The following is a 24,536-nucleotide window of genomic DNA, read 5'->3' as shown; positions in this document are numbered from 1 at the left end:
AAAATTTCTGCAGCCTTTTTCATTCGTTTTATCCACTTGTATTGTGATACAAATATTTCAGCGCAGGGTATTTTCTATATATTACATTTGAAAGTCATTATATATTAAATATAACATTTTAGAAGAGTGCATTTTTACAAAGAAATTTTATTTGTAAATTAGTAAACAACCAAGACATTAATTCTAAAATTTCAATTAACTGAATTCCATCAAATTTTCTATTTCTCGGAGGAAACATTCAATTATTAATAATTTGCATTCCGGTTATTAATGATTTGATACAATATTAATACTAAAATCTTGACCAACTAAATTTTCCCAAATTTTCTGCTTCTTTAAGCAAGCTTTAAATCTTAACAGTAATCCCATTCTCCCGAATTCGTCCTGTTGAAATTCATTTCATCCATTTTATCCCATTGTTAAAATTTCAAAAACGCAACGCTAGTCGTCAGACAACATTAAGACCTATTTAGACATCCACTCAACCGATTAACCTTCGACAAATGAAATTGGTGATAAGGACGAATAAATCAAGATTCGAAATCGTCGCGGCGTTTTAGTGGAAGCCCGTGTTTCCTTTAATTGAAACGATCTAAAGGGCGTGGGCCGTCGATCGTTTAGAGTCGTTAGGCGAAGGAACCGAGGACAATGCATTAGCGTAATTGTTGCGCTGCTCGTCAACGGGTACAGTTGAACAGTGAGTTACAACTAGTTCGAACAAGTCCAGGGGAAGCTATTTCCGTGCGTGCGCCACGCTACATAATACCCATTGTTCCCGACAAGTATAAGGGGTCTGTACTAGTTGTACACCGGCTATAAAATGTCCGCATTGTTTCCTGGGGACACGGTGCACGGTAATCAACACGCCTTTCCAGAAGTGGAAGCTACACCTTAATGTTCTGATTGAAACCTTAGCTCGTTTGTATTTCGTACGGGCGTACACGTTGTTTCGTTAAAACGTCATTCACTTGAATGAAATAACGTTCCACTTAACGATCGACTACTTTTATATATCGTATTTATAAAAATATTTGTAAATATGATCGGCTTTAAAATTAAAAAAAAATTGTCCAGTTGCTTGAAAGAATAAAAATTAAACAATTGAAAAAAAGGAAGAACAGGAAGATTTACTTTTGAAGTTTGTTTGTGACCATTTTTAGTACACGAGGCATTTGTATTATTATGTTTATTTTAATGAAGGTGCTTGTGTATCGAAACGTTATAAGGAATAATTTACATTCGAGTGTGACAAACCTGTTTTTCGATAAATACTCGCAAGTTTAGGCGCGTAAATTATCAAAAGAAGACATGTTTACAAGAAACAAAAATACATAGTATCCAGTCCTTCTCGTAATTGCGATAGAATGTAGTAACATGACGCAATCTCTCATCCTTTGACGCGCGATTCACGCGCGGGATAAAACAAACGAGCCGCCTGGCCAAAAACTATCGGATTTCAAGCGGCGAACCAACAACTGAGCGTGTCATGCTCGATGCCAAAAACGCGTTGTTTGCGTTCGCTGTGTCAAACCGCGATTCGATTTGTTTTTTCTCGTCACATGGACGCATTCTAATTGCCGTCACGTGTCTTCAGGATTGCTTTCACCAGGGAAAAGTATGTCAGGATTCATCATCGGGGTACCCATCAATGATTGTTGATAGATTTCACGAACGATAACTCGTTACAGAAAAATACGTGAAAAATCTGATTTTGTATTTTTATTTTACAATGTCACAAGTAATTTATGCAATTAGATTCCATAAATCCCATCAGGATTCATCATCAGAATATTCAAAGTTCCATGAATTTATTTCATGGTAATTCATAAATTTCCCACATCGATAATATTCCTATAGACATTATAGTTTTAGTGAAAATGTCAGAAATAATTTATGGAATTAGAAATTGAACCTGAGATACGTATGTGAATTCTAGTAGGTATTTCGCTTTGCACGTGTAACGTGAAGTTGGACAGTAACCAGATTCTAATTAATACAGAGTAAAGATTTATCATTTTTGAGGATAATGATTTATGAGCTGTTGCTGAATAACATTGTAATTGGATTTTATGTAGTGCTATATTTTCCCAACGCTTTTGACGGGTCTCAGTCGTATGGTCTTTGGTATACGATACTCTTGAACCCTGTCTATGTCTGACAGATTGAGAACTTGCAAATGAGATCGTGTTTTATATAACGCTTATTCTGTCACCGTGTATTATTACTGTTTTCAATGTTCGCATTTACAAAGATACCAATGTAATATAACGATATATTTAAGTTCACCAAATGTTTACTTATCAAAGTAAAATCTAAATAGATCGCATTCTTAAATTCCCCAAATTCTTCTCTTTTCCCAACTAAAATTTGCTGAAATCCATAAAATTTGTTCCAATAGCACCGATCGATCAAAATTCACGCAATCTTTATTCTCGATTCATTGAAAATTGCTCGAATTCCAATATCCTTTTTCGAAAGCTGCAAACATTCAAAATCACCGATAAACTATATTTTACTTGGTTTAACCACGTCTAAAACGGAAGTTCGGAGAACTACGGATTTGTTTCATTTGTAAAATGTAGACCGCGATCGCGGGGAATAAGGTGTTTTGCACGAGCGAGTAAGTTCGTTACGACAATTTTGAGGGACACAGAGGGTGGTCGGGAGAACTTCGAAGCCGCAGCTGCGGGCAGTCGCGTCCATGAATAAATTTCACCGTGACGATATGTCATTTGCATATTACCTGCTACGTGACGGCCGAACCTTGGTCGCGTCGAATGTCGCGTTAGGGTAAGCCAGATCGAAATGCTCGACTCTACCGTATTACGAGGAACTGTGCGATACGAACAGAGTTCCTGTATGCTGCTATCGATCTACGCTCGCTCATATTGGTAGAATTTCTACGGGTGGCTTCAACGAAACACGTAGAACACAATGAAACATATCTACGATTGTTACTTGAGAGTTGGAACTTTAACTTCAAACTTAACACAAATGAATCTAACTAGGCAATTGATACGTAAAATTGAAAGGAAATAAGATATTATGAATGTGAAATATTTCGTATATATGTTTAATGATTAGACAAACTTCGTTGAAATTAAACAGCTGTTTATAAGAGGAATAAGAAATTATGTACACGTCTAGCTGAGAATAGTACGGAAATTAAACATTAATTGCTTTAATAACAGTAATTATCCCTGCTTCGATACACCTGAAAGATCATATAATCTTATTTCGCAATAAATTAAAAATAAAAATTATCCCTTTGTCGCATCATTTTCTTATATCGTCGCAAATGTTCAATATTTTCTGAAATTCAAAAAACTGTTCCATCGACTATCTGAGAAATTTTGCCAAATTTTATGAAACCTTGGCAAGTTCCTACATACAAGCTTCGTTTTACTCCTTTGAAAGAAATAATAATAAAGTAACTAATAAACGATTTTTATGTCAACGACCTGAAGTAAAAACTTCATTGTTGACGGGAACTTGGAATGATCTCCAAAGTCGTGCCTTTCATTCGAATTTTCGACGTTCCAAGTTAAGGAAGTGCCACCGATAAGAATATTATTCGTCCGACGAGGTTAAAGACGAACGTCGACCAAGACAATCTACATATGAAAGACGACGCGTTGCTCGACGATAAACGCCGCTCCTAAGGAGGTTATCCCGACGACATTGTGCCGAGAAATGTCGTCAAGAGCGTCTTTCGCCTTATTCTTTGGCCTTTTTATACTACCTTCTGCCGTTCGGGGAATATTAATTCCCCGAATTACAACGACGAGGAAAATAAAAACGTTGTTATGCTAATCCACGGACGGACTGATTTTTATTCGACTTGCAATTCAAACGAGCTACATGGAAATCGCGAAACATGCAAATGCCGGCGTATTTTCCTGTTGTAAAGGGACATACATATATTTTTCGATTTTCAACGTTACGCACTACGAACTCCGACAAAGCATTATTTCATTACGAATCGATTTTTGATACCCTTTCAAATATGAAAGAATGGACATTTCTTTCGCAGTGACGTATGCAAATGGCATGTTATTGATCCTCGGCATTTTATTCTTACGGATTTGTATGGTAATGTCGAAACCGAGAATTGTAATTATAATTCCATCAATAATTTGTAATTGTATCCTGTAATGTAATTTCATTGTGAAGATTTCAGTTCCATCAATAAAAAGTCACTACTGGTAGTGGTGTGTGAGTACGTAGTCTATATCGGTTAGATATCGTTATCTAATTGTAAGCTCATTTTACATTTACATTTGATGCTCAATTTGAATTAGATATATTGACTTAAAATTAGGATCCTTTATCGAAAGAGTATTTTTAAATAATATATTTTAAATAATGGCTATATTTATGAAAATATTGATAGAATTTAAACATTGTTTTTTAAAAACAGAGGTAGAAGTCTCTTCTGACCTTTTCTGCTTCTTATTTTCATTCGAATAATCGATTAGTCGAAATTAATAACTCTAATAAAATGTTCAACCTGGTCGAACAAAAATGCGAAGAAATGTAACAAAGTGGCATTTCCTAGTTTACTATTTCAACGTTTGATTGCGATAACTTTTTAAATATCGTGTTTATAAATATTTGGAAACAAGACTCGAGGGCATATTATTTTCAATTTTACATTATTTACTTGTTCCTAGAGAATCGTCACGTTGTATTACCAACGAGTCGTATTCCTGTTCCTCGCAAGCAAGTAAAATCCTCTACTCAAGATAAGTTGCAGAGTTCGTTCCAGACAATTAATTAAACGATCCCGCGAAATAAGCTTTGATGAAATAGAAAGGCAGCGCTGGTATGCCATGGTGTTCGTATTAAATTCAGCGAGAGACGCGAGCTCTCGTAATAAGACATCAGACTGGCACGCGGACGTCACCAGGGGATGAACCTCAGCCTGGGGGGAAAAAATACGCCGGAATCGTTGTAGACAGAGGAATATTGCATTCTTACGTTGAAGCAATTACTCGCGCGCCGAGGTATCGTTCTTCTGTCGCCTTTACACGTCGGAAACTTTCTACTAAGGAAAAATGCTTGAGAGCGAACAGAGGAAGAAGAAACGAAGGGAAGAGAAGAAAAAAGAAGGATCACTTTTCTACCACCATAGAAAATACCAGGCAAAGGATCGTATCTAGGACTCCTCGTTTACTTTTTCCCTTTCCTCTTCGCTGCCTTTCCTACCGTTTCTCTCTATCTTTCGCACACAACTCCGCTTGTTCTTGAAAGAACTTCATTTCTGACTTCAAGACTCCGCAATTTGTGTCTTTTCGTGTCCCTATTTGTAATCATGACATTAGTCTCTCTCGGTGGAAGTTTTTTATTTCACGCGAATTCTCTGCCACGGATGATGGCGTTCAATGATTTGGCCAAAAACTTGAGAAATGATTATAGTACAGGTGATTGGATCTTTTGTTTTCCATAGATAGCGTGCGTGATAGAGTACAAAGTCTCTTCGAATCTTCTTTGGTACTCGTAAGAGATTCAATGCAAAGGAAAACGCTATTAGGTTTCCTTAATTGCTCAGAGTTGCGGGATTTTCATTAAATAGTACATTGCGTGTTAAACATTTGATTGTTGAGAATTAATCTCACATTTCTTTTCAGCACTTAAATTTCGTTACTTTCGGACGAGCTTTCCCAAAAACCCACGAAATTCAACTGTTTTAAATTTCACCTACTGCAAACTATCACGACCACGGTTGTAACAATAAAAAGCTAGGTTTTAACAACTTTCACACTATCAAACCTCGACGATCACCTCCGTGTAAGCGCAGCCTCGTGCACTCTAGCTGTCTATTTGCCGTTTTTTTTTTTCCTTTTTTCAACGTGAACCTGGTGGTGTATCGCGAAACCGAGTTCTTTTTTCGTTGACCAGCTTTTTCACGCTTGTTTTTCTCCGGCTCGTTCCAGAGCGCTATCTATCCTTTTCTCTCACATTGAACGGAACGTGATTCAGCTTTCGCGCCCGGTTTCGTTGTTTTCGCCATGCTCGAAACTGCAACGGCGATCTCGTTTCAGGAGGTGTCAGTTTCAGAAGCGTAGAACGGCGGTTTTAATGGAACTCTGAGCAGGACGCGTCTCGATATCTCCTCGTAGACGATCGATTTTTCTTTTGTTCATATTTCTAGTCGCGATGTTACTCGGCTTTTCGCCGTCTTGCGGCTTGTAAAGCTCGATCCATTGTTGTACTCGGTTATTAAAATACGGTTCCTACAATTTTTGTCCGAATTGTGAAGTTGTTCGACGTTATCAGCCTGATTCTGCTTGAAAAACGCTATAAATAGCATAGTATATTTCTTAAACATCGATATGATGAAAATTATCCGTAAAATTAATTGTACAAGATATAGTTTTCTAAATACTTTGGAAATAAAATTCAGCAAGATATCGCAGCTTATTATCTAATAACAGTAGATCGAGTTTAGAAATTCGCCTGAAAGTTTTTTCTCATGGAATATGTATTGATTCTCTGTAATTTTGGTTATTATTCATTCGTCTCAGTCGTTGGTTTTAAAGAGCGTGTATTATTTTGAAAAAAAAAAAACTATTGGAAAGGTTTCTGAGCTATATATACGATATTAAAACGTGTTTACACACGTGGAGGTACTATCCGATACAAAATTTGACAGAAATGTCAGTTATTCCTGGTCGTTGTGTAAAAAAAAAAACAAATTTCGATGATTGATTAAATTGTATGATATCAACTTTCCTTTCTATTCATAACACATTTGCTTCGTCCTGAATCGATATACACGTGTATTAATAGCCGCTAACGAAATATTATACTTTTTCCTATCCAAGGCATCGTCAAATAATCAATTACTCTAATAACAAGGAACGCGAACAGAAATATACTAACTTTCCTTGACAACTCAACTGTAACCCAAAAATTGCATCATTTTCAATTTCTCACCCAGCCATTTACCTGCACCTAATACCCTCGACTAATATACAGTGACAAAAGTTGCAGCTCAAAATGAGACTGCTCGAATTACAAGCAAACTACCGGGTCAATAATTTCGAACGCGTATAAAGGGGGTGGTAAATGTTAGCGTACGCAACCATTTCGCAAGTTGTCCACCGTGTGCACGGTATTTCTGCCTCTTTCGAGAAGACCGAGTCGATTTTAGACGATGGTCGGAGGATCAATTACGGGAAGCCGTAAACATCGCACGTAACCCAATCACGAACGCGTGTTGCATGGTCGGGGTTGTACGCGGGCAGGCACGCGATCGTTTCAACCCGTCGGTTTATTGCTCGATATGATTGATCTTGTGGCGGGTATTCGCGTGTGCTGTTACCGCAATTCGCGTGGGAGCTTGCTTTACCCTCTTGCCCGTCGTGGATGTTGGCCCTATTCATTTAGAAGGGCGAGCTGGAATTCGATGCGAGAGAGTGTGTATAAAAATTGTTAAGAACGGTCGGATAAAGTGGTTCGGGGATTTGGACGTTTGTTCTGATCGCTAAAATAAATCGGGCCGAGGTTTCTTCTGTTGTTTTGCTCGCCGAGTTGAGTAATTCGCGAGAACGTTTCGCGAGAACAACAGCGAAATAAGAAACGTGTCGGAAGCTCCTTTTTAGGGGAATGAAATTTTTCGGCCCGATGGATGCTATATATTTGACACTTTGTTTCGTATATGACATTTTTCAAGATGAGGTCTACAATTCCGTATATAAAACATGAAATTTTGTGTGCGACACTTATGAGCGTGAAATGTATACGTTTGGAGAAAAATCCTTCAGATCAAGAAAAATTCTTAGTTCTGAAAGTAATTGATTTTGAAAGATCATACTTTGCTTCTATTTTTGTTCTTATTTGCATATTATTCGTATCAGCCTGCATGAAATAAATATCTCTGATATAAATCTTACTCTTTCAAATTCTTAACGAATGAAACATTTTAATAACATATTTTGAGGACGGGCTATCAAGAATTAGAACGAAAGTGATTTCATTAAAGTTCAAGGTTGATGGTTTGGAATGAACTATAATATTTTTAAATATTGCGGAAAGACAAAAATATAGTCGGAAACTTGGCATGAGAATCACAAGTAGTACGCCTCGGAATTTGTAGCAATTGTGCAAATTGTTAAGCAAGCAGAAAATTAATCAATCCAATCTCCATAAGTATCTATCTAGTGCCAAAGAAGGTACTTTGATGAAATCGTAAAAATCTTCGCTGATTGCCGATTCTCCTTAGCTTTTCCGTCCAAGATGAACCCGTGCCAACTTTTTACGATGTGACTTCTGACTCTCCCTTGGCAATGAAATCCACTGATATTCTTCCGGAGCATTACATCAGCAACTACACCCACACGTTTTATGAATAGTAGCTTGTCGTCTCGCTATTAACGCATGGCTTCCGTATCGGTATCTTCTCTAGTAAACAGTGCGATAAATGTTACTTGATATTACAAAATTACCATTAAAAGATAGTTGACAATGCAAAAATATTGAAAATATTTCTCATTCTATTATAAATAGAATGGAAATTCCTCATATATTTGAATAATTTCCTTTTTACATTTTACAATTTACTTATAGTTATGAAGGTAATAGAAAGTACCATACTTTCTCGAGTTCTATGATTGTTAAAATAATAGTAATAAAAGAGCCATTCTCCATGGAATTACTCTATATAACTTTATTATCTTGTAAAAATTTCATGCGAAAGCTGAATTCCAAGTTGAAATCCAATGAAAATTTTCCCTCGATAATAGTTTCTTCCGTGCTGGGGGAAATTTAATTTTCCTGTGTATAAGTCACAAGTAAAAATCTTGACAAAACAAAGAACTTTAATTTCTGATCCTTTCGTATTTCGTAATTAAATGATTATATATTTAATTATGAATTTAGATTCTCTGATCTGATATTCTATTAAACGTATTTGTTATATCTCTATCGACGCTAGTTCGATCACGCGTTACATAAAGTAACATTTTGTTCACAACATAATTACTTACAAGAATATCAGAAACATATGTGTATTAGTTTAAGATTAACTGTAAATTATTTATGTGTTTTTAGTCTTCGTATCGAATCAATATTTATAAAAACCAACATTATAAACGGAACCAACATTTATCACAAATCCGAACTCGTGTATATTTCGCGTGCAAAAGGTTCGTTGCATTTTAGTAAACACAATTTCTATTTCCCCTGATCTCCTTTTTATACTTGTCATCCCCGTTTCATGCAACCATTAGCCTCAAAAGTTACCAGGATAAATAGCCTGTATCGCGAGGGCGAAAACCACGCAGCCGACAAACGTATTCATCATTCTCCGGAATAGTGAAGCGAGATCTCCAGTTTGCAGAGACAGAAGGACAAAAATAGAAGAACTTCCAATCATTTTTCGCACAATAATAGCGTTACTTCCGCGTAACGTAGCTGACATACACGCTGACCCGGATATTCTCGTTACACTGAGGACCAATTCAGCTGCACTGGTTGCTCGCTTCCGTAAATAACGACTGCCACGCAGAAGCGACAAGCCGCTCGTTGATATCGCCGTTTCGCGCGCGCGACCCAGCCAGATACCCAGAACGTGAGAAAAAAAGGATAGAGCGCACTACACACTTCGTGGTTGTCGCTTGAAAAACTCGTGGCCATTTTTTCGCCAGCTTCGTTTGTCGTTTTTTTCCCTTCACCTTACGGCAGTTAGGCTCCCTTTGTGACAAGGTCCGAAACGATTCCTGTTTTTGAGAGTTCAAATTTAGCGCTCTCACCATTTGCACTCTCTTGAACAGAATTGAATCGATATTGTTAACAAAGTTTTACGAGTCTCAAGTTATAAGCTATCATTATGAGTTATCATTTATCGTGCCATATTAATTATAGTTATGTATATGTACGTCTATGAAATATTTTGATACGTAGGAATAATAGGAGTTCACGTTCGTTATCGAGCACTCAGTGATATTATAATAACGGAGTTTTACCGTAGTACGATATAACGTTACTCTTTCGTGTTAACCTTATAACTGTTCATTTTCATACCAGTAACTTTGGAGAAGAAGTACAAAGAGAAGATGAGAAAAGTTGAAATTGTGTTTAACGAAATGTAAGAAATTATTTCGGTCTGCAATATAACGTCGATTTTTATTAATATCGATTTGATATATAGTTATTCATACGGGTGAACTGACATTCTATTACGACAAAATTCTGTTACTGTGTGTAATTTTAATCGATGCTGGATAATGAACGCGCAAAATGTAATAATATAAAAATGTGAAAATACTATTTTGTATATATATACACAAAAACGAAGAAACATAGGTGGTGAAAAGAATGAGTGAACTTCTACTGTATGCATGAACTCAATAAAATACTTGCCCTCCCCCACCAATTCATATACAAAGTTCTAGTACGTGGTTGACATAAATGGCCCGGTTACAACATTCTTTCTCTCTGGTCCACGACTTTTACGTCGTCGAACGACGTCGCGGCGAGAAGATCACTGGGGATGGTCCTCCGAGACCGAGTTCTGTTCTCAAACGCGTCGAGATTACGTCAGAACTTATGGATTCCTTATCCAATCTCTGAAACTACCACTCACAGAGCCTCGCTCCGTTTCCTCTGTCTTTGTCTGTCTTTCACCGGCTGTTCGAGAACCTCGTAAAAGCTCGGGCGTAATGAGAGGCGGGATCGTTCCCATCGACGCAGCTGTCGCGTCGCTAGGAGCCGGCCGAGATTGTTACGACGAATGGAGCGAGTATTTCGGAGAAAGTTCGGTTCTCGCGTCTATGCCTCTATGCCGCCTCGTCGCTAATAGATGAACTTCGAACAAGAGTGGTAAACGAGTACGAGCGGCGAAACGGGTTGCGGGTGAGAGCACGGTCTCGCGTTTGCGTGGCCCAACTTTCGAACATAGAAATTTTCAGCGACGCGGTTCGCGTTTTAGCGACGTGTTTAACGAGTTCTACTGCAGTGAATGGAGGGACCTTGGCTTTTAGTTTTTGCGTTTCGATGGGAAGAATAGCAGGTAACGATCGTTCGTGATGAACGAGGTTTCGATCATTGACGAATCGACGATCGAATAGGGTTGAACGTTTTGGTTATGATTTTTGTGAATTTGCTCTTACGAATTTCGGAAACTTTCGTTGGCTGATAAGGATTAAATAGTTAATACTGGGATCAGCTAGTTTTTCTTCTTTTGTCGAAATTGATTATATATCTTTTATTAAGATCATCCTTGGAAAAGAAATTAATGGCAAACAATCTTTTGGATTAGTTAATCTTTATTTGTATTTGCCCATCAGTTTGCATTTATTGTTGTCTAGGAGATGAAAGGAATTAGTCTAACTTATTTTTAATATTTATATTGTTCATCATCCCAACATTTTATTTTTACACTTGCGAATGTTCACGCATTTATTAGGTTGTCCGAAAAGTTTCTTTCATTTTATGAGGAAATAATAAACGTACAACGTTTTTTGTTTTATATTATTTTGTCGAATTACGTACGATCCATTTTACTCTGTTGAGATAAACACCGTGACATTTCACAGACTTGGTTTCACGTTTGTATGAAGGTGCACTGTTGTGAAAAACACGTTTGCGAAAGAAAGACACTTTTCGGACAACGTAATATATGAAATTCAACGATGAAAAACGCATGGAATGCGTTATAAATCTCATTGAACGAAACGAGCGTAGATATCATTTCTTACCAATATTCTCAAAAATATGAATTAACATAAACATCTGAAGTTTAATAATTCTCAACAATCAAAGACTACTTGGATATAGTCCTTTCTTATATCGATTGAGTCGAAGCTTGCACGATCTTCCGAGCGTTAATTCGCCTCGTAATCCATAAACTTCCGGAATTCTCCTGGCCTCGCGTTTCCTATCTCGCTTCTCGTTCGTAAACAGCGTCGTAGAATGCTCGTTCGTGAACAAGGTAGTCGTGGGTGTCGGAATGCAGGGGTTCCAGGGAGGACGGAAGGAACGCCGGAGAAGGTTGAAGAGGAAGGAGGCGATGTCGGCGTAATGATACGGAGAGATCGTGGAAAGTGTGAGTGGAATCAACAGAGAAAGAAAGAGAGAGCGAGAGAGAGAGAGAGACAGAGAGAGTGGGAAACGGGAGAGGAAGGTCGATGGTACAACCTCGTTGGCTCTAATGCGGGCTATTCAGCTCCCACAATGCACTAGTAATACGATTTCACCGTCTCCGACATCCAACGAGCCGTCCACAGGCACAGGTGTTAGCTGTGAATGTGTGCGCCGCATCATACATACATACGCATGCGCGTACACACACACGTTCGAATACGATCGTACGGATTTTTAAACGAAAGTTCTTTGCTGGTATGGGAAGAATGGAATGAGAAAAGAATGGATGGTATAGGCGTAAGCTGGTTTTGTGGGGCTCTGTTTTCATTTGTTCGTCGGTGGAAAGTGTAGACTAGCTCGCAGAAAGGATTTTAAATGTGGAAAGAAAGATTTAATAAAAGAGAGGCATTATGGGAAATCGGAAATTGAGAATCGATTGATAGAACAGTGGCGGGTGAAATAAAATCGACGATTAGTATAAGAATTGATTGACAGTTGTTAATAAATAATTCTAGCAAATATTTAGAGTTTGTTAGGAGATATTAAAATAAAAAGAATTATTTCCAAAGTTACTATAGTCGAATCTTTATAAGAAAATCCTTTTTCATCTGGAAACTATTCTGTATATATTTTTCTAGAATTCTTATTATAACTCAAATTTTTCTCTTATATACAAAAAAAAAAAAAATTCGAGTGCGAAAGGATCACGTTTTCCATAATCGCTTCTGGAAACTTGCTTTCACGTCGGCTATCGATTAACCATTCTGCGAGACCTCTTTTTTCTTCCAATATAGGCATTCATTTCTCACGAACGTATCGTTATTACCAGCACACGTTACGATATAAAATTTGCCTACGCCCGTTGGAATATTTGGTCGAATTACAACGGTGGAAATGGCCGTGTGTCACAATGGCTCGGTCAGTTAAGTTTCTTCCAGCGGAATTACCCTGGAACGAGTAAATTTGTAATAAAGGAAATCGGGGGTGGAGAAGGGGTTGATGCGGAGACTTTATTCCAGAGAGCGAGCTCCGAAGTATCGATTTGTAATTATGAAGCGAGTTATTGGATATCGAATACTTTGGAGTACGCGTATATACGTGTACATAATATCTATATACCAATACAGAGAGAGGCAGACGTATAGTCGTATTTCCGGGCACCGTTCGCGAGTCTGCTTTACGTATTGGTTTCCCGTCGATCACGTGACATTTATTAACTTTTATCGCCGTTTTTTTTTTTTTTTACGTGGAAAACGCCTTCGCCCTCGAGCCTGGCTACGATTGCGTCGATTGTTTAAATTTGTTGCGATAGTTCGCTCGCCTCTGTCAATGTTTTAATTTTATGTCGAAGCAACGTAAATTTGTCGATTATGTCAAACGCTCGATATTTTATCAAATGAAACCTTACAAATGTCCTGGCTGTATGAAAGGTTACGAAAAAATATGCTCGTCGATGTTTGCGCTATACAATGGAGCCTGTTTTAGGGCCGGACTTCGATGTCGTTGACACATGAAACTTGTAATTCTGGTTGTTTAAAGAGAAAAAGGGGCTCGGCATAAAAAATCACGTGTCATATGGAAAATCGCATATGATTGATAAAAATAACTGAGCGCGCGTATTTTTCAGCTTTGATGCAGTTCGTCGTCTGTTAATGTATAAAATATTTTTCGACGGGACTGGAATTTATAGACGTGCGCCCGTACATCATCGCCATACTTGCGATCGCATTACGCACACTCGGATCGTTATTTTTCCACGGTCGAGAAACTGAGGGAGGAATAAAAAATAGCCTGCTGAAAACACGTACTATTCTTCGTGACGATAAATATTATGAAATGCACTGGCAGCGAAATAATATATGCAACTCGTAATATATTGTTCCCTTTGGTGTGAGAATGAAATTAATAATTCCACCAAGGATGGAACAAATGGGCCGTTGGAATTATTTCGTTTTACACACGGAAATGCCGACCATGCGTCAATCGCATAGGTTTCTCGAAGACTACATAAATTTCGTTTATTAAAAAAGTTTATAAAACACAAAATTTCGTATAGAAATACAGGATTTTTCTATGAAGTTTATTTCGGAGTAAGAATTTTCCACAGTTTCCTAGTAATACTTAACGCATCATCGACCGATCGATATTGTTTATTGAAAGTTAAATTCAGTCAAGAGTTACGATATTTCTCTTCCTTAAAATAAGCCAAAATGTTTATTTTCTATTTACAATATTCCTGGGTAGAATTCTTCACAGGCCATTCTTTCCTATCCTTTAGCTGTCTATCTATCCACAATTTACTTCTAACAACACTGTTCTCTATATTTCTCTTACTGTTCAAATAATTCATCCCCGAAACAATTAGCCCTGTATCACGTTATCCTGTGCTGATTGCAACGCGGATACCGTATCAATTTTCCAGCTTCGAGATTCAACGACGTAGAGCGCAGAGAATCCCACAGTGGTTCATCCTTGTAAGACCATAGAGTTAATCAATACAGAAAAGGGCTTTCTTTGATCGTTCCGGGACAAGTCTGGCGAAAAGCTCGCGAAAGACGAACTTAAATTGAAAGTGTCCTTTACAATGTACGACGAAACGCGGCGGTGGAATGGGAGAAAGAAGAGCAAGCTCACGGAAAGTGCAGCCTGTAGTAGTTTTCTCCTCTCTTTCCTACCGTCTATCCTCGTAGCCGCGTCACATGCTTTCGCCAAGGGATTCTACCTTTTTTCCCGTGGTCCTGGTGTAACGAGTAAATAGCTGAAAGAACTGCCGACTCCGCGGCAAGGAGAAGGAACAGCGGCAGGAGAAAGGGTAAAGAGGACGTGCAAAGGAAGAGCAAAACCAGTCTGCTGGATATAAGAAAAGGACCGAGATAAGAGACGGAGGTTGGATGAAGTGCATTTTAATAATCGTGGCAAAAGCGAGTGGCAGGTATCCGACAGCGTCCTCAAAGCCACGCGAATTGTCACTACTACATCGCTTCCGGGTTAAAAGTGGCGGAGTATTGAAATAAGTGCCGCCTAGCTGACTTCCTTCCTCTCTCGCTTCTTCTTGCTCGCTGTACGCGTGGATCCGTGAACGGACATACCGTAGATTCCCTTTTTAAAAAGGAGCATGATTTGACGCGTTATAGTCGAATGGAACTCGTGTCTGGAAGACTTTCAGTTTCTTGAAATTCTTTGAAATGAAATAATATCACTTTTGTCGATGAAAATTTTCTTTTTCAGAGAATATTTTTAGAAGGTAGAACATATTTGGTACTTCTAAGGAGAGTTTGAGGAACTTTGATGTTCTTAGCTGTTTCTTACAACAAAGAACAAGACATTGTACAGATGTAATTCAACATTGTAAAGATCAGAGACGTTACGACTTGTCTTTATAGTCTTGATGTATTAACTATCCAAATCTTTCTTGAAAATTCGCTAGGCACGGTAATTTTCGTAATTTGCAAGGCACAGGGAATTATTTATTAAGATGAAAATATTTTTCTTTATATTTATCATCGTCGTTATCGCCAATGTTACTCTCACGGAAAATGATTCATCCTAACGTTCAGCCTCGAAATGTACGAAAAGGTTACAAATTGCAGGATACAGATAATTAATAACTATCAGAGAAATATTTTTCTTTGTCCATGGCATTCGTCAGAGAATCATCGTCTTCAACTTTGCTCCCGTAAAATGCTATTTCACTGAAGAAACTTAAACATCCACGACGAGAAGAACGGGTAAAACACGCTCAGAATGTCAGCAAGTAGAGAATACTATGGTAGCGTGCGCCAGAACGATGTAAGGCGTGTAGAGAAGTGTTAGCGCGAGAGAAACGCTGGTCGCTCGAAAAGCACCCCGTAGAAATTTAATCCGGGAACGTAACGTTAGCCCGGAACGGCTCTCGCCGATTAGGTTGCGAGAGAATGGGAAGGACGAGCTCTACACGGGGAGAGAATGGCCAAATAAAAACGTCCGGATGGCAATTTGCAATAGTAAGGTCGCTGGGTTAGTGTGTACGAAGGGAATGCTACATGGTGGCAAAGAACGACATTAGTTAAGCTTACTTTTCGAATGCTCGCGTGCACTGAGTATTCTATTTTATTGAACTGTATTCTATTATATATAAAAAATTTGCTAATCTTGCAATAGTAATTTTATCGTAACACATAGAACAATGTAATTTTATAACAATTTCATGCTATGTTATAATGTAAAAAAGGGGTGTAGCAATTTTGCAAAAATTTTTCATCAAGTATATTAATAATTTTCTTCGTGCTGGTATGGATATGTTGACTTATAATTAAAATGAAGATTTATAAAACTGAATGAAGGGAAATTGGAATTCCGCACATTCGAGCAAAAAAAAAAAAAAAAGAAAAAAAGACGAGAGAAATGAAAGTAATAATTTCGAAATTTTGAATAATTACCACATGCCCTCGTGATTTGCGAATAATTTTTGGGAGTGTGTATTTAATACGGGAATAGATGTTTCATCGTGAAGTTATTTTGTTTTGGAGTTGAATGATCCAATTTATCATTTCGTCGTTCTCAATTGACGAGAGGTAAAATAAGCAGAAACAGGTATCGCGAAAATTTATAGAATTGGGATGATAATTGGGAAAGTTTTGATTTCGTATTATTACATGCTGTGTCATATATGTAAATAATTCTTGGAAAGTTCAATATTGGAAATAATTGGATATTTTTAATGTGCAAGCGAATATGATTTTATCGAAAGAGAAAACTGATTAAATAAACAACGTTTGAAATATTGCAAAGTTGGAAGGATTTTACGTTTGCGTGATTCGCGTTCCTTCTAATTTTAGATTATTCGTTTCACAAACCACGTGTATTCCGAGTATAATTTTTTAAAATTTGCTCCATTAGCTTTTGAACACCCGTTGCCTCTTTGCTTCGTTAAAACTAAATTTGACTAACAAACTAGCACTTAGTACTTACGTAGTTTTTTCCATTAAGAAGTATAAAAATTAACTTGAACCCGCATATACTATTCTACGCCATTCAGTCACACACCTACCGTAGAAATGTTGGGTTGCAGATAGATCTTTTAATAAATGAAACTTAAAATAATATAAAATTAACTACACTGAATAACATAATATTTGAATAACAATTTCAAAGTACACTGATACATATTTAAAACCTTCACTGTCAAAAGTTTCAAGTCTGATTGTCAGTGAATCAAACACTTGTCACAAACCGACGAAACAATTTCTTGCAATCTCAAGACTTCCAGAATGAATTTCATGAAATTACATGGATGCTTGAAGTAACAGTTTTTCCAGCCTCTTACCATTGATGCTATTTGGCGAGCAAGATCCATTCATTCAAAAAACGTGTTGCAATTGCGAGCATCGTTCCTCTTTCAAGCGCAACGGGGGCCGTTCTTCCGGCGGCGGACGTCCGCGATAAAGTTTCTGGAAAACGAGCGTTTCCACGGACGGCTGGATCGTCGCCGTACGAGAAACGATACGGTAACGACGCTCGTTCCATCGCAACCGGCACGGAACAATCGCTTGGAATGTCCGCGCGAGACAAATCGCGAGAGTTACAGCGTGGCGTTAATTTTTCTACGCCGGACGAGAGCGATTTTTCCCAGTGCCCGCAGCACATCCACGGAAAAATATTGCGGCGAGTTTTAAGCCGTATCTTCTCACCGTGGATTAATGGAGCATCCGGAGAACTTGGGTGATCCATCATATTCGTTGAATCCTCGTCGTGACATCACGAAACTTTGAATGCTTTAGATCGATTTAGAATACGTTTGATGAATGTACCTTTGATAATTATGTCGTTACGAATATATGAATACATTTTTCCTAACAACCAACAGTATTGCAATTTCGAGTAATTTGACCGAGTAAACGAGTAGATATTTATAGGAATATTATTGTGTTTTATAAACAGCTTTGGATTCTTCAGATTGAAATGTACATGGAATATGTTTGATGAATGTATTTCTGATAATTACGAATATATAAATATATTTTTTCTCAAAAAGAGTTACATATTACCAAACATATTTGAAACATCAAACTTCGTAGCAAAGTATCAAAATCAGAACCACCACGATATCCTTAAGAATCTTCAGGTTCACGTTCCAATCGTTCCAACACGAGAATTCTCTGAAAAAACATAAAAATCCATAAATCCGCAGAAGAGAACAGCGTTCCTTTCATCCGCGTGGGTGAACGCATTAATAGAATTTAAATCATAAACGTTCCCGCGAGACGTACATCGGCAGGAATACCTAATTACACGAGCGTTTCGTCGGACGATTTCGCCTGTGACGGGTGCACGATGCCGTGCTGCATTGATATGCAGCCGCGAGCGAGAAGTAAATTGATCGAGACGGCTGAAATTCGACCACGAATCTCTCTCTCTCTCTCTCTCTCTCTCTCTCTCTTTCTCTATCTCCATGTTTCAGCTTTCTCTATGACATTCATGGTTTCTATTATGCGTTGCGACGCGTCGCATTCGCCACGCGGAACGCGTACACGCGCGCCTGCACACGCCAGGGGATGAAATAGAGAGAGTCGGGTGAGGGAAGGGTGAGAGAGGCGGCAATTTAGCAAAGTGCGCGTACGCGACGATGAATTTTTATTAGTCCCGTCCGTATCGAACGAGCCGGCTAAATGGAATAATTTTTTCCAATTAGACGTACGCGGACGTTAAACGAGCGGAAATATAATATGCGCGGCGAAGTGGCGTGCGCATGCTTAATGAAACACGGATACGTGTCGTGTGGGTTTCGTGAGCAAAGCTGGGATTTCTACTCGTTTTTGTTGCGAATGATTGATACGGAGGATTGTAGAGCGCAGAAATATTTGTTTCATGCAAGAACAAATTTAGTGCTCGATTTTGCTGCTTTCTCTGTGGTATATAATGTGTTAGTGTAGGTATATACATATATGTGCTAACAGTGGTACAATTTTGGATGAAATATTCCATGAAATTATCATGACTCGATACCACAACCAAAACCATAAAAAGAAATTTTTCATACAGAGTCAACGTAGGTTGTACGTCAACGTGTGGGTGATTGAAATAAAAGTTTATATTTGTATTACGATTCTATTTTCTTGTCTGATATGTTGTAAATGTTAATAATATTCTCAGTCTTGTTTATTTGTAAGTGACATATAATATAGTTAAGATGTCGAACGTGTACGTTCACTAAAATATTATTTCTAAAAGTTTTTAATTAAAACAAATTTGTCAAGTTTTATAGTTAGCTTTTTGCGACGATTTATGTTAGATACTCTAGTTTTCGATTTACACGAAAGACATGAAGAGACATTTCGCGTTCGTACGACGCTTATCTAACGCGGCAAATGCATTCACGAATGGCTTCAATATTTCCACACTTCCTTTTCGACGATCTCAACGACGCGCGCCCGAACAAAGCACAGGAATAGAAAAGAAACGATGGAAAGCATTACGTGTCTTCTCGCGTTGCTGTTCCAGCGCGATAGGAAACTGCAATTTGCTTCCACGAAACCACCACGTGCAATATCTCCTTTCTCCTTGAGAAAGGAGATATCGTTACAAACACCTTAGTCAAAGAAGAACATATTGAGCTGTGATTATAATCATTTTCAAGAAAATGCTTTACACAGTACAAAACTGTACATCTTTGGAACATTACATTGCAAAAAATGTCCATCTGCGATACCTAAATGTTTGTAGATACAAACGCTAGAAATACTGCGATATTTCAATATAATGATTCTATTATTTTCTGTATAATATTTTACACATTCTAATTTTGCATTTTTTCGTAATACTGTTTCTACATAAATATTTCTACGTAATGGCATTTAGGTTAGAAATTTTCGAATAATAAAATTCTTGTAGCATTTAAAACGAAACTGAGTACACTATGTACTATGTACACTCATTATATTTCTTTATTCTTCGGAATGGTACTTAAATTAATCACCAGTATCCTTCAGAGTTTAAAAGAATAATTTAAGAATAAAAGGAGGTATTACTTAAATTTAAAAATCTTCACTAATGAATAAAGAGAATAATCATTATCCAGATTAAAGAAGGGATAATAAAATTGCTGAAGCATTTGAATGAGGACATTAAGTTTTTTATATCAGCTCAAAAAGGGAACTTAAGAATGAAAGAAGATATTATTTAAATTGAAAAGACTTTAAATTGAAAATAGTATTAAGCAGGCTAAACCAATATCAGTACGTTTCTTAATTGAAGAGTAAGTTGGGAATGACTGTGAAACTACTAATGAAGTATTAATTTGGCAAATGATGACAGTGAATTGGTGGTAATATCGTTTGAAATGCACTTTACGGAGAAGTGCATAGAATCTCGCGAATTGTCCTCGAAATCGTTCTCGATATCGATTCAGGAATAGTCCCTGAATATTCGCGAATGACATTAATAAGGTCATAGACTCGAGTGGCGTAATTATCTGATATGCGTGGAGCAATTATTCCGAAGTAGTTCAGTGCAATTTAACGTGTGTCTTTTACAGGCTACAATAGTCGCTGTATTTATATTTTTAACAACAAATTTAGGGTGGTAATAGTTTATAAATTGTAGAATTTCGCGTAAATCCAAAGAAATCGGATTACTTATACAATAAGAATTAAAACTCCTAATTTGCCGATTTTATAATAAATGATATTATAGTAAATTTATTTTATTCTACCTTACTCACGTTGTTGGATATTTTGCTTCTTTAATTATTTATTTTCTACTTATTAAACGAATTTGTCGAATATTTCCTTCGTTTCACGTAAAATTGGAATATCCTCGCATGCTTCGTATATAATTAGCTTAGCGCCGTAATTGTTGCATTTGGATAACATAAATATCTCGCGTTAGCTCACCGTTAACGTTTGGAACTCGACAGAACGCGAATTCTGCACACGGTTGAAGAAACCAGAGAAAGGAAATTAAATCACATAAAATGCGTTCCGGTTGTCGCACAAGTTATACACATATATTTCGCGTTTTAGATTCATATTACGCGTACGTAGCTACCGGAGCTACATTAAATTCTTTCCCTTATGAAGTACCATTCTCTCATTATGGTATTCTTGAGATTCTCGTAATATTATGTTGAATTCGTTGCGACGTTTTATTAAAAAGGTCTGTGTCAATTTGACCGACGAACACGTTAAATTGAGTTTCTTTCGTAGGTTACTGCAAAAAGCACTTTTCCTAGGCATTGAATTTCAAAGAAATTCCTTGCATGATATTTCTTTCATATTTCGAACATTTCAAAAATCAGAAACACGCGGAATAACCGTTGAAACAAAAATATGAAACTTTGTAACAATGAATATACCTTTTCGATTCGATCATTTTCTTTCGACCCTCTCCAATATTTCCAAGAAAGACTTTAGGTTATTTCTAATTTTCTAATATTTCTATTTTATTAGATAATTAATAATAATTATTAAATTTCTTCTTAAGTTTAAATGTTTTCGAAGAGAATGTCGAATAGAAATACCTTTTATGTATTTTATTCTGAATATTTATACAAAACATATCCAACTACATCTTGGTATTTACTAGATGCTGCACCTGTTTTAATTTACTCCCTTACTATTTTCAAGATAAATTCGTGAATGGACGGATTTATTAAATACCTCTTATACATTTTATCTCAGTTCGCAGTTCTCAAATACTTTTAACGAATATTTGCTAGCGCAAGAAAATTCATCAGGTATTCTATGTATTTTATTCTATTTCGTAATTCTCAAACATTTCTACAGAGCATTCCTAAATGAGAGTGTCTGTTGTTCTGCTCGTTTTAATTTATTCTTCCTTTAATTTATCCTAAATATTTCCAAAATAATTTCATGCATGCAAACACATTTATTATCTTCCCATTTTACTTTATAATTTCCAAATATTTCTAAGAATAATTCATTTGTTTCTCTTATTCGTTAAAAATCTACGTTTCCATTTTTTACAGCAGAACAGTTTCAAAATTCATCACATTATCAATTGAGTTGATACAGTCAAAATTGTCCTTTTACTTAATTTTAATTAAACGCGCATTTTTTTTTTTTAACTTCTTCGTCACTTTAAATATGTTGCTTATAGGGATGGTAAAATATTAGATATCAAAATATCGTTTACCTTAATATACATATATTTCTACAAAAACTATAACTATAAACTAAATTCTACAAAACTTTATCAAGTATATCTTTGGACCTGGAATATTCTTTCCACTTTTAGCTATCTTGTATTACAATATTTCTTTTTAATTATTAAAATACGAATACCCACGAGAATGTACGTGTCATATCTTTCTTCCTTCTTTTGGGGAGGGGACCTTCGTTTATTTCTTCATTCTAAACAGTTTCCAAGGTGTTGGACGTTTCTCTCTGTTTTCACACTGTTTTCTGCTAAACACACTCAGGTCCGCCGTTGCATCGCATCGCGTCGTTTTTCCAAGAAATAATTAACATCCATCGCATCGTATTAGTTTCGGCAAACAAACGAACACGATGTCTCTCGCGTAGCGGTACACTGGTGTTTCAACAGGTCTGCTTTTCAGCCGGCCGTTTAGACGGCCATTACTCGGCTCGTTCCGAGATATAAACGGTATATGGTTAATTTTAAAGGAGTCGCGGCTGATGTCGTCCCGTTTTCCGCGGCCGTGTTCCAATTACAGTCGTGCGAGCGAACGGTAACGGAGAGCGAGAGAACAAACGAAGACGTTGACCGCGAGATATGGCGCGCGCTGAAGCTTCGAAAAGCTGTAGCGGAGAAAGGGGAGGAAGGGAGAGAAGCGTGGAAGCTGCCACGTATAATGGATTCGAGTGTAAATATGAATTTCCGCGAGAGCGTATTTAATTATTCTATGCGGGAGTTTGCAGCTTTCCCTTTTTTTTCCTTTTAACCCGCTCTATCTCTGTCGTCTTTCTTCTCCTTTTATTCTCTTTCATGCAGTCGTTCTTCGAGCATTCTCTGTAGCGGGTTAATGAAAATGTCACAAAGATTTGCGGAGACAGTGTGCACCGGCAACTGGATGAACAGAGAGAAAAAGCAAACGAGATAGGCTTCCACTTTCCCATCGAGATCCACGTTGAAGGAGAAAGGACAGAAAGATGAGGACAGAAGAAAAAGAAGAGAGACAGATACGTGGCTACGTAATCAATTCTCGGCGATTCGCGCGACTCAATTACCCGTGGCCGCCTCCACGGCTGCAACTGCACGGCCACGCGCCAATGTATTTTCATTCTTCCTCTCGATTGTCCTCCCGTCATTGCTCCCTTTTTCCAACTCGGTGTCGCTCGTTTCGCCGCCGTCAATCGGCTATATTAATAGAGAAAACTTCGCCTGCCACCGGGAAAACAGAGCAATTTAACGATCGCGTTCTGGTGACATCGTTTTCGAATTCTTCACCACCTTTTCTTTTTTCTTTGGCTATTTCACCTTTTTCTTTTTTATTGCGAAGAATTCTGTGCCATTTAAAATCTAGTAGCTATTTTTAGCAGAAAGGTAAAGGTTTTAGTATTTATTGGCGAAAGGAAGTAAAATGGAACGAAATATGTTATTGTTACGGAAGCTTGAAATTTTATTAGCTTGTTTTGTATTTTATCGTGACATGGTCGTGTTTAAAATTCATTTAGGAAGGAGAAATAATATAATTAAATGCTTTAGCTTCTAGAAACTTAAATCTCGTTAGTTTATTCTGTATTTTATCGTAAGATCATTGCGTACGAAATCTAGTATTTAGAAAGAAAGTGAAATATAACGCACTTATATATTCTAATATATAAATATTGTTGCGAATACAGAATATATTTGCTGAGAAGTTGGTCCTTGCTGGATAAGAAGAAAACTATCCACCCTTGCCAGCCAGAAGTCTGAGAATTGATCAAGCTTGATTCTTCCACGAAATTCCAATAGATATAATGCTAAAGACAGTTGTATGTTGTGTATAATAAAATTTTTATCATTCTATCTTTAATCCCTTCATATCTATAAATAAGATATTTCGTATCGTATTGTTCGTACGACGAGATCCTTTGAATGAGATATTACGTTTGTTTTATTTTTCTATCTTATACAAAAATAACATTTTTTTAATTTCTTTGAAAACATTACATATACGTTTTTTGTAAGTATTCGTACAGAATAATCAGTTGCACTCGCCTAAAATTCTAATTTCAACGACGCATTTCACTTTTAACATTTAAAACTTCATGACTCACATTCATAAAAATGTCCACGTCTATTCGAAACAGGCATTGTTTGCAACACAAGCAACTTTACAGTCTAAAAAATTCGAAATTAATTTTATTTCCACAAATTGCATTAGCAATTACGCTTTTAAATTTTTGTGCGCGTGCACTAATTAGTCGGTGCGGAATGACGCGTGACTCCAAACCGTAAGCGTAATTAAGCACTTAGCTCTTTAAACTTTCGTGCACTAATTAGTTGGC

General features: G+C 37.1%; 1 protein-coding gene across 8 annotated transcripts in view; it reads left to right on the top strand.

Moving 5' to 3' along the window:
* LOC122567626 overlaps positions 1-24,536 on the top strand; it is a 585,073-nt gene that overhangs the window by 367,102 nt on the left and 193,435 nt on the right. The gene's annotated exons all lie outside the window — the stretch shown is intronic.

The sequence above is a fragment of the Bombus pyrosoma genome, linkage group LG5 (assembly GCF_014825855.1).
Source record: "Bombus pyrosoma isolate SC7728 linkage group LG5, ASM1482585v1, whole genome shotgun sequence".
NCBI classification, from domain to species: Eukaryota; Metazoa; Arthropoda; class Insecta; order Hymenoptera; family Apidae; genus Bombus; species Bombus pyrosoma.
Note: the sequence above shows the minus strand (reverse complement) of the source record. Positions and strands in the feature narration are given on the sequence as shown.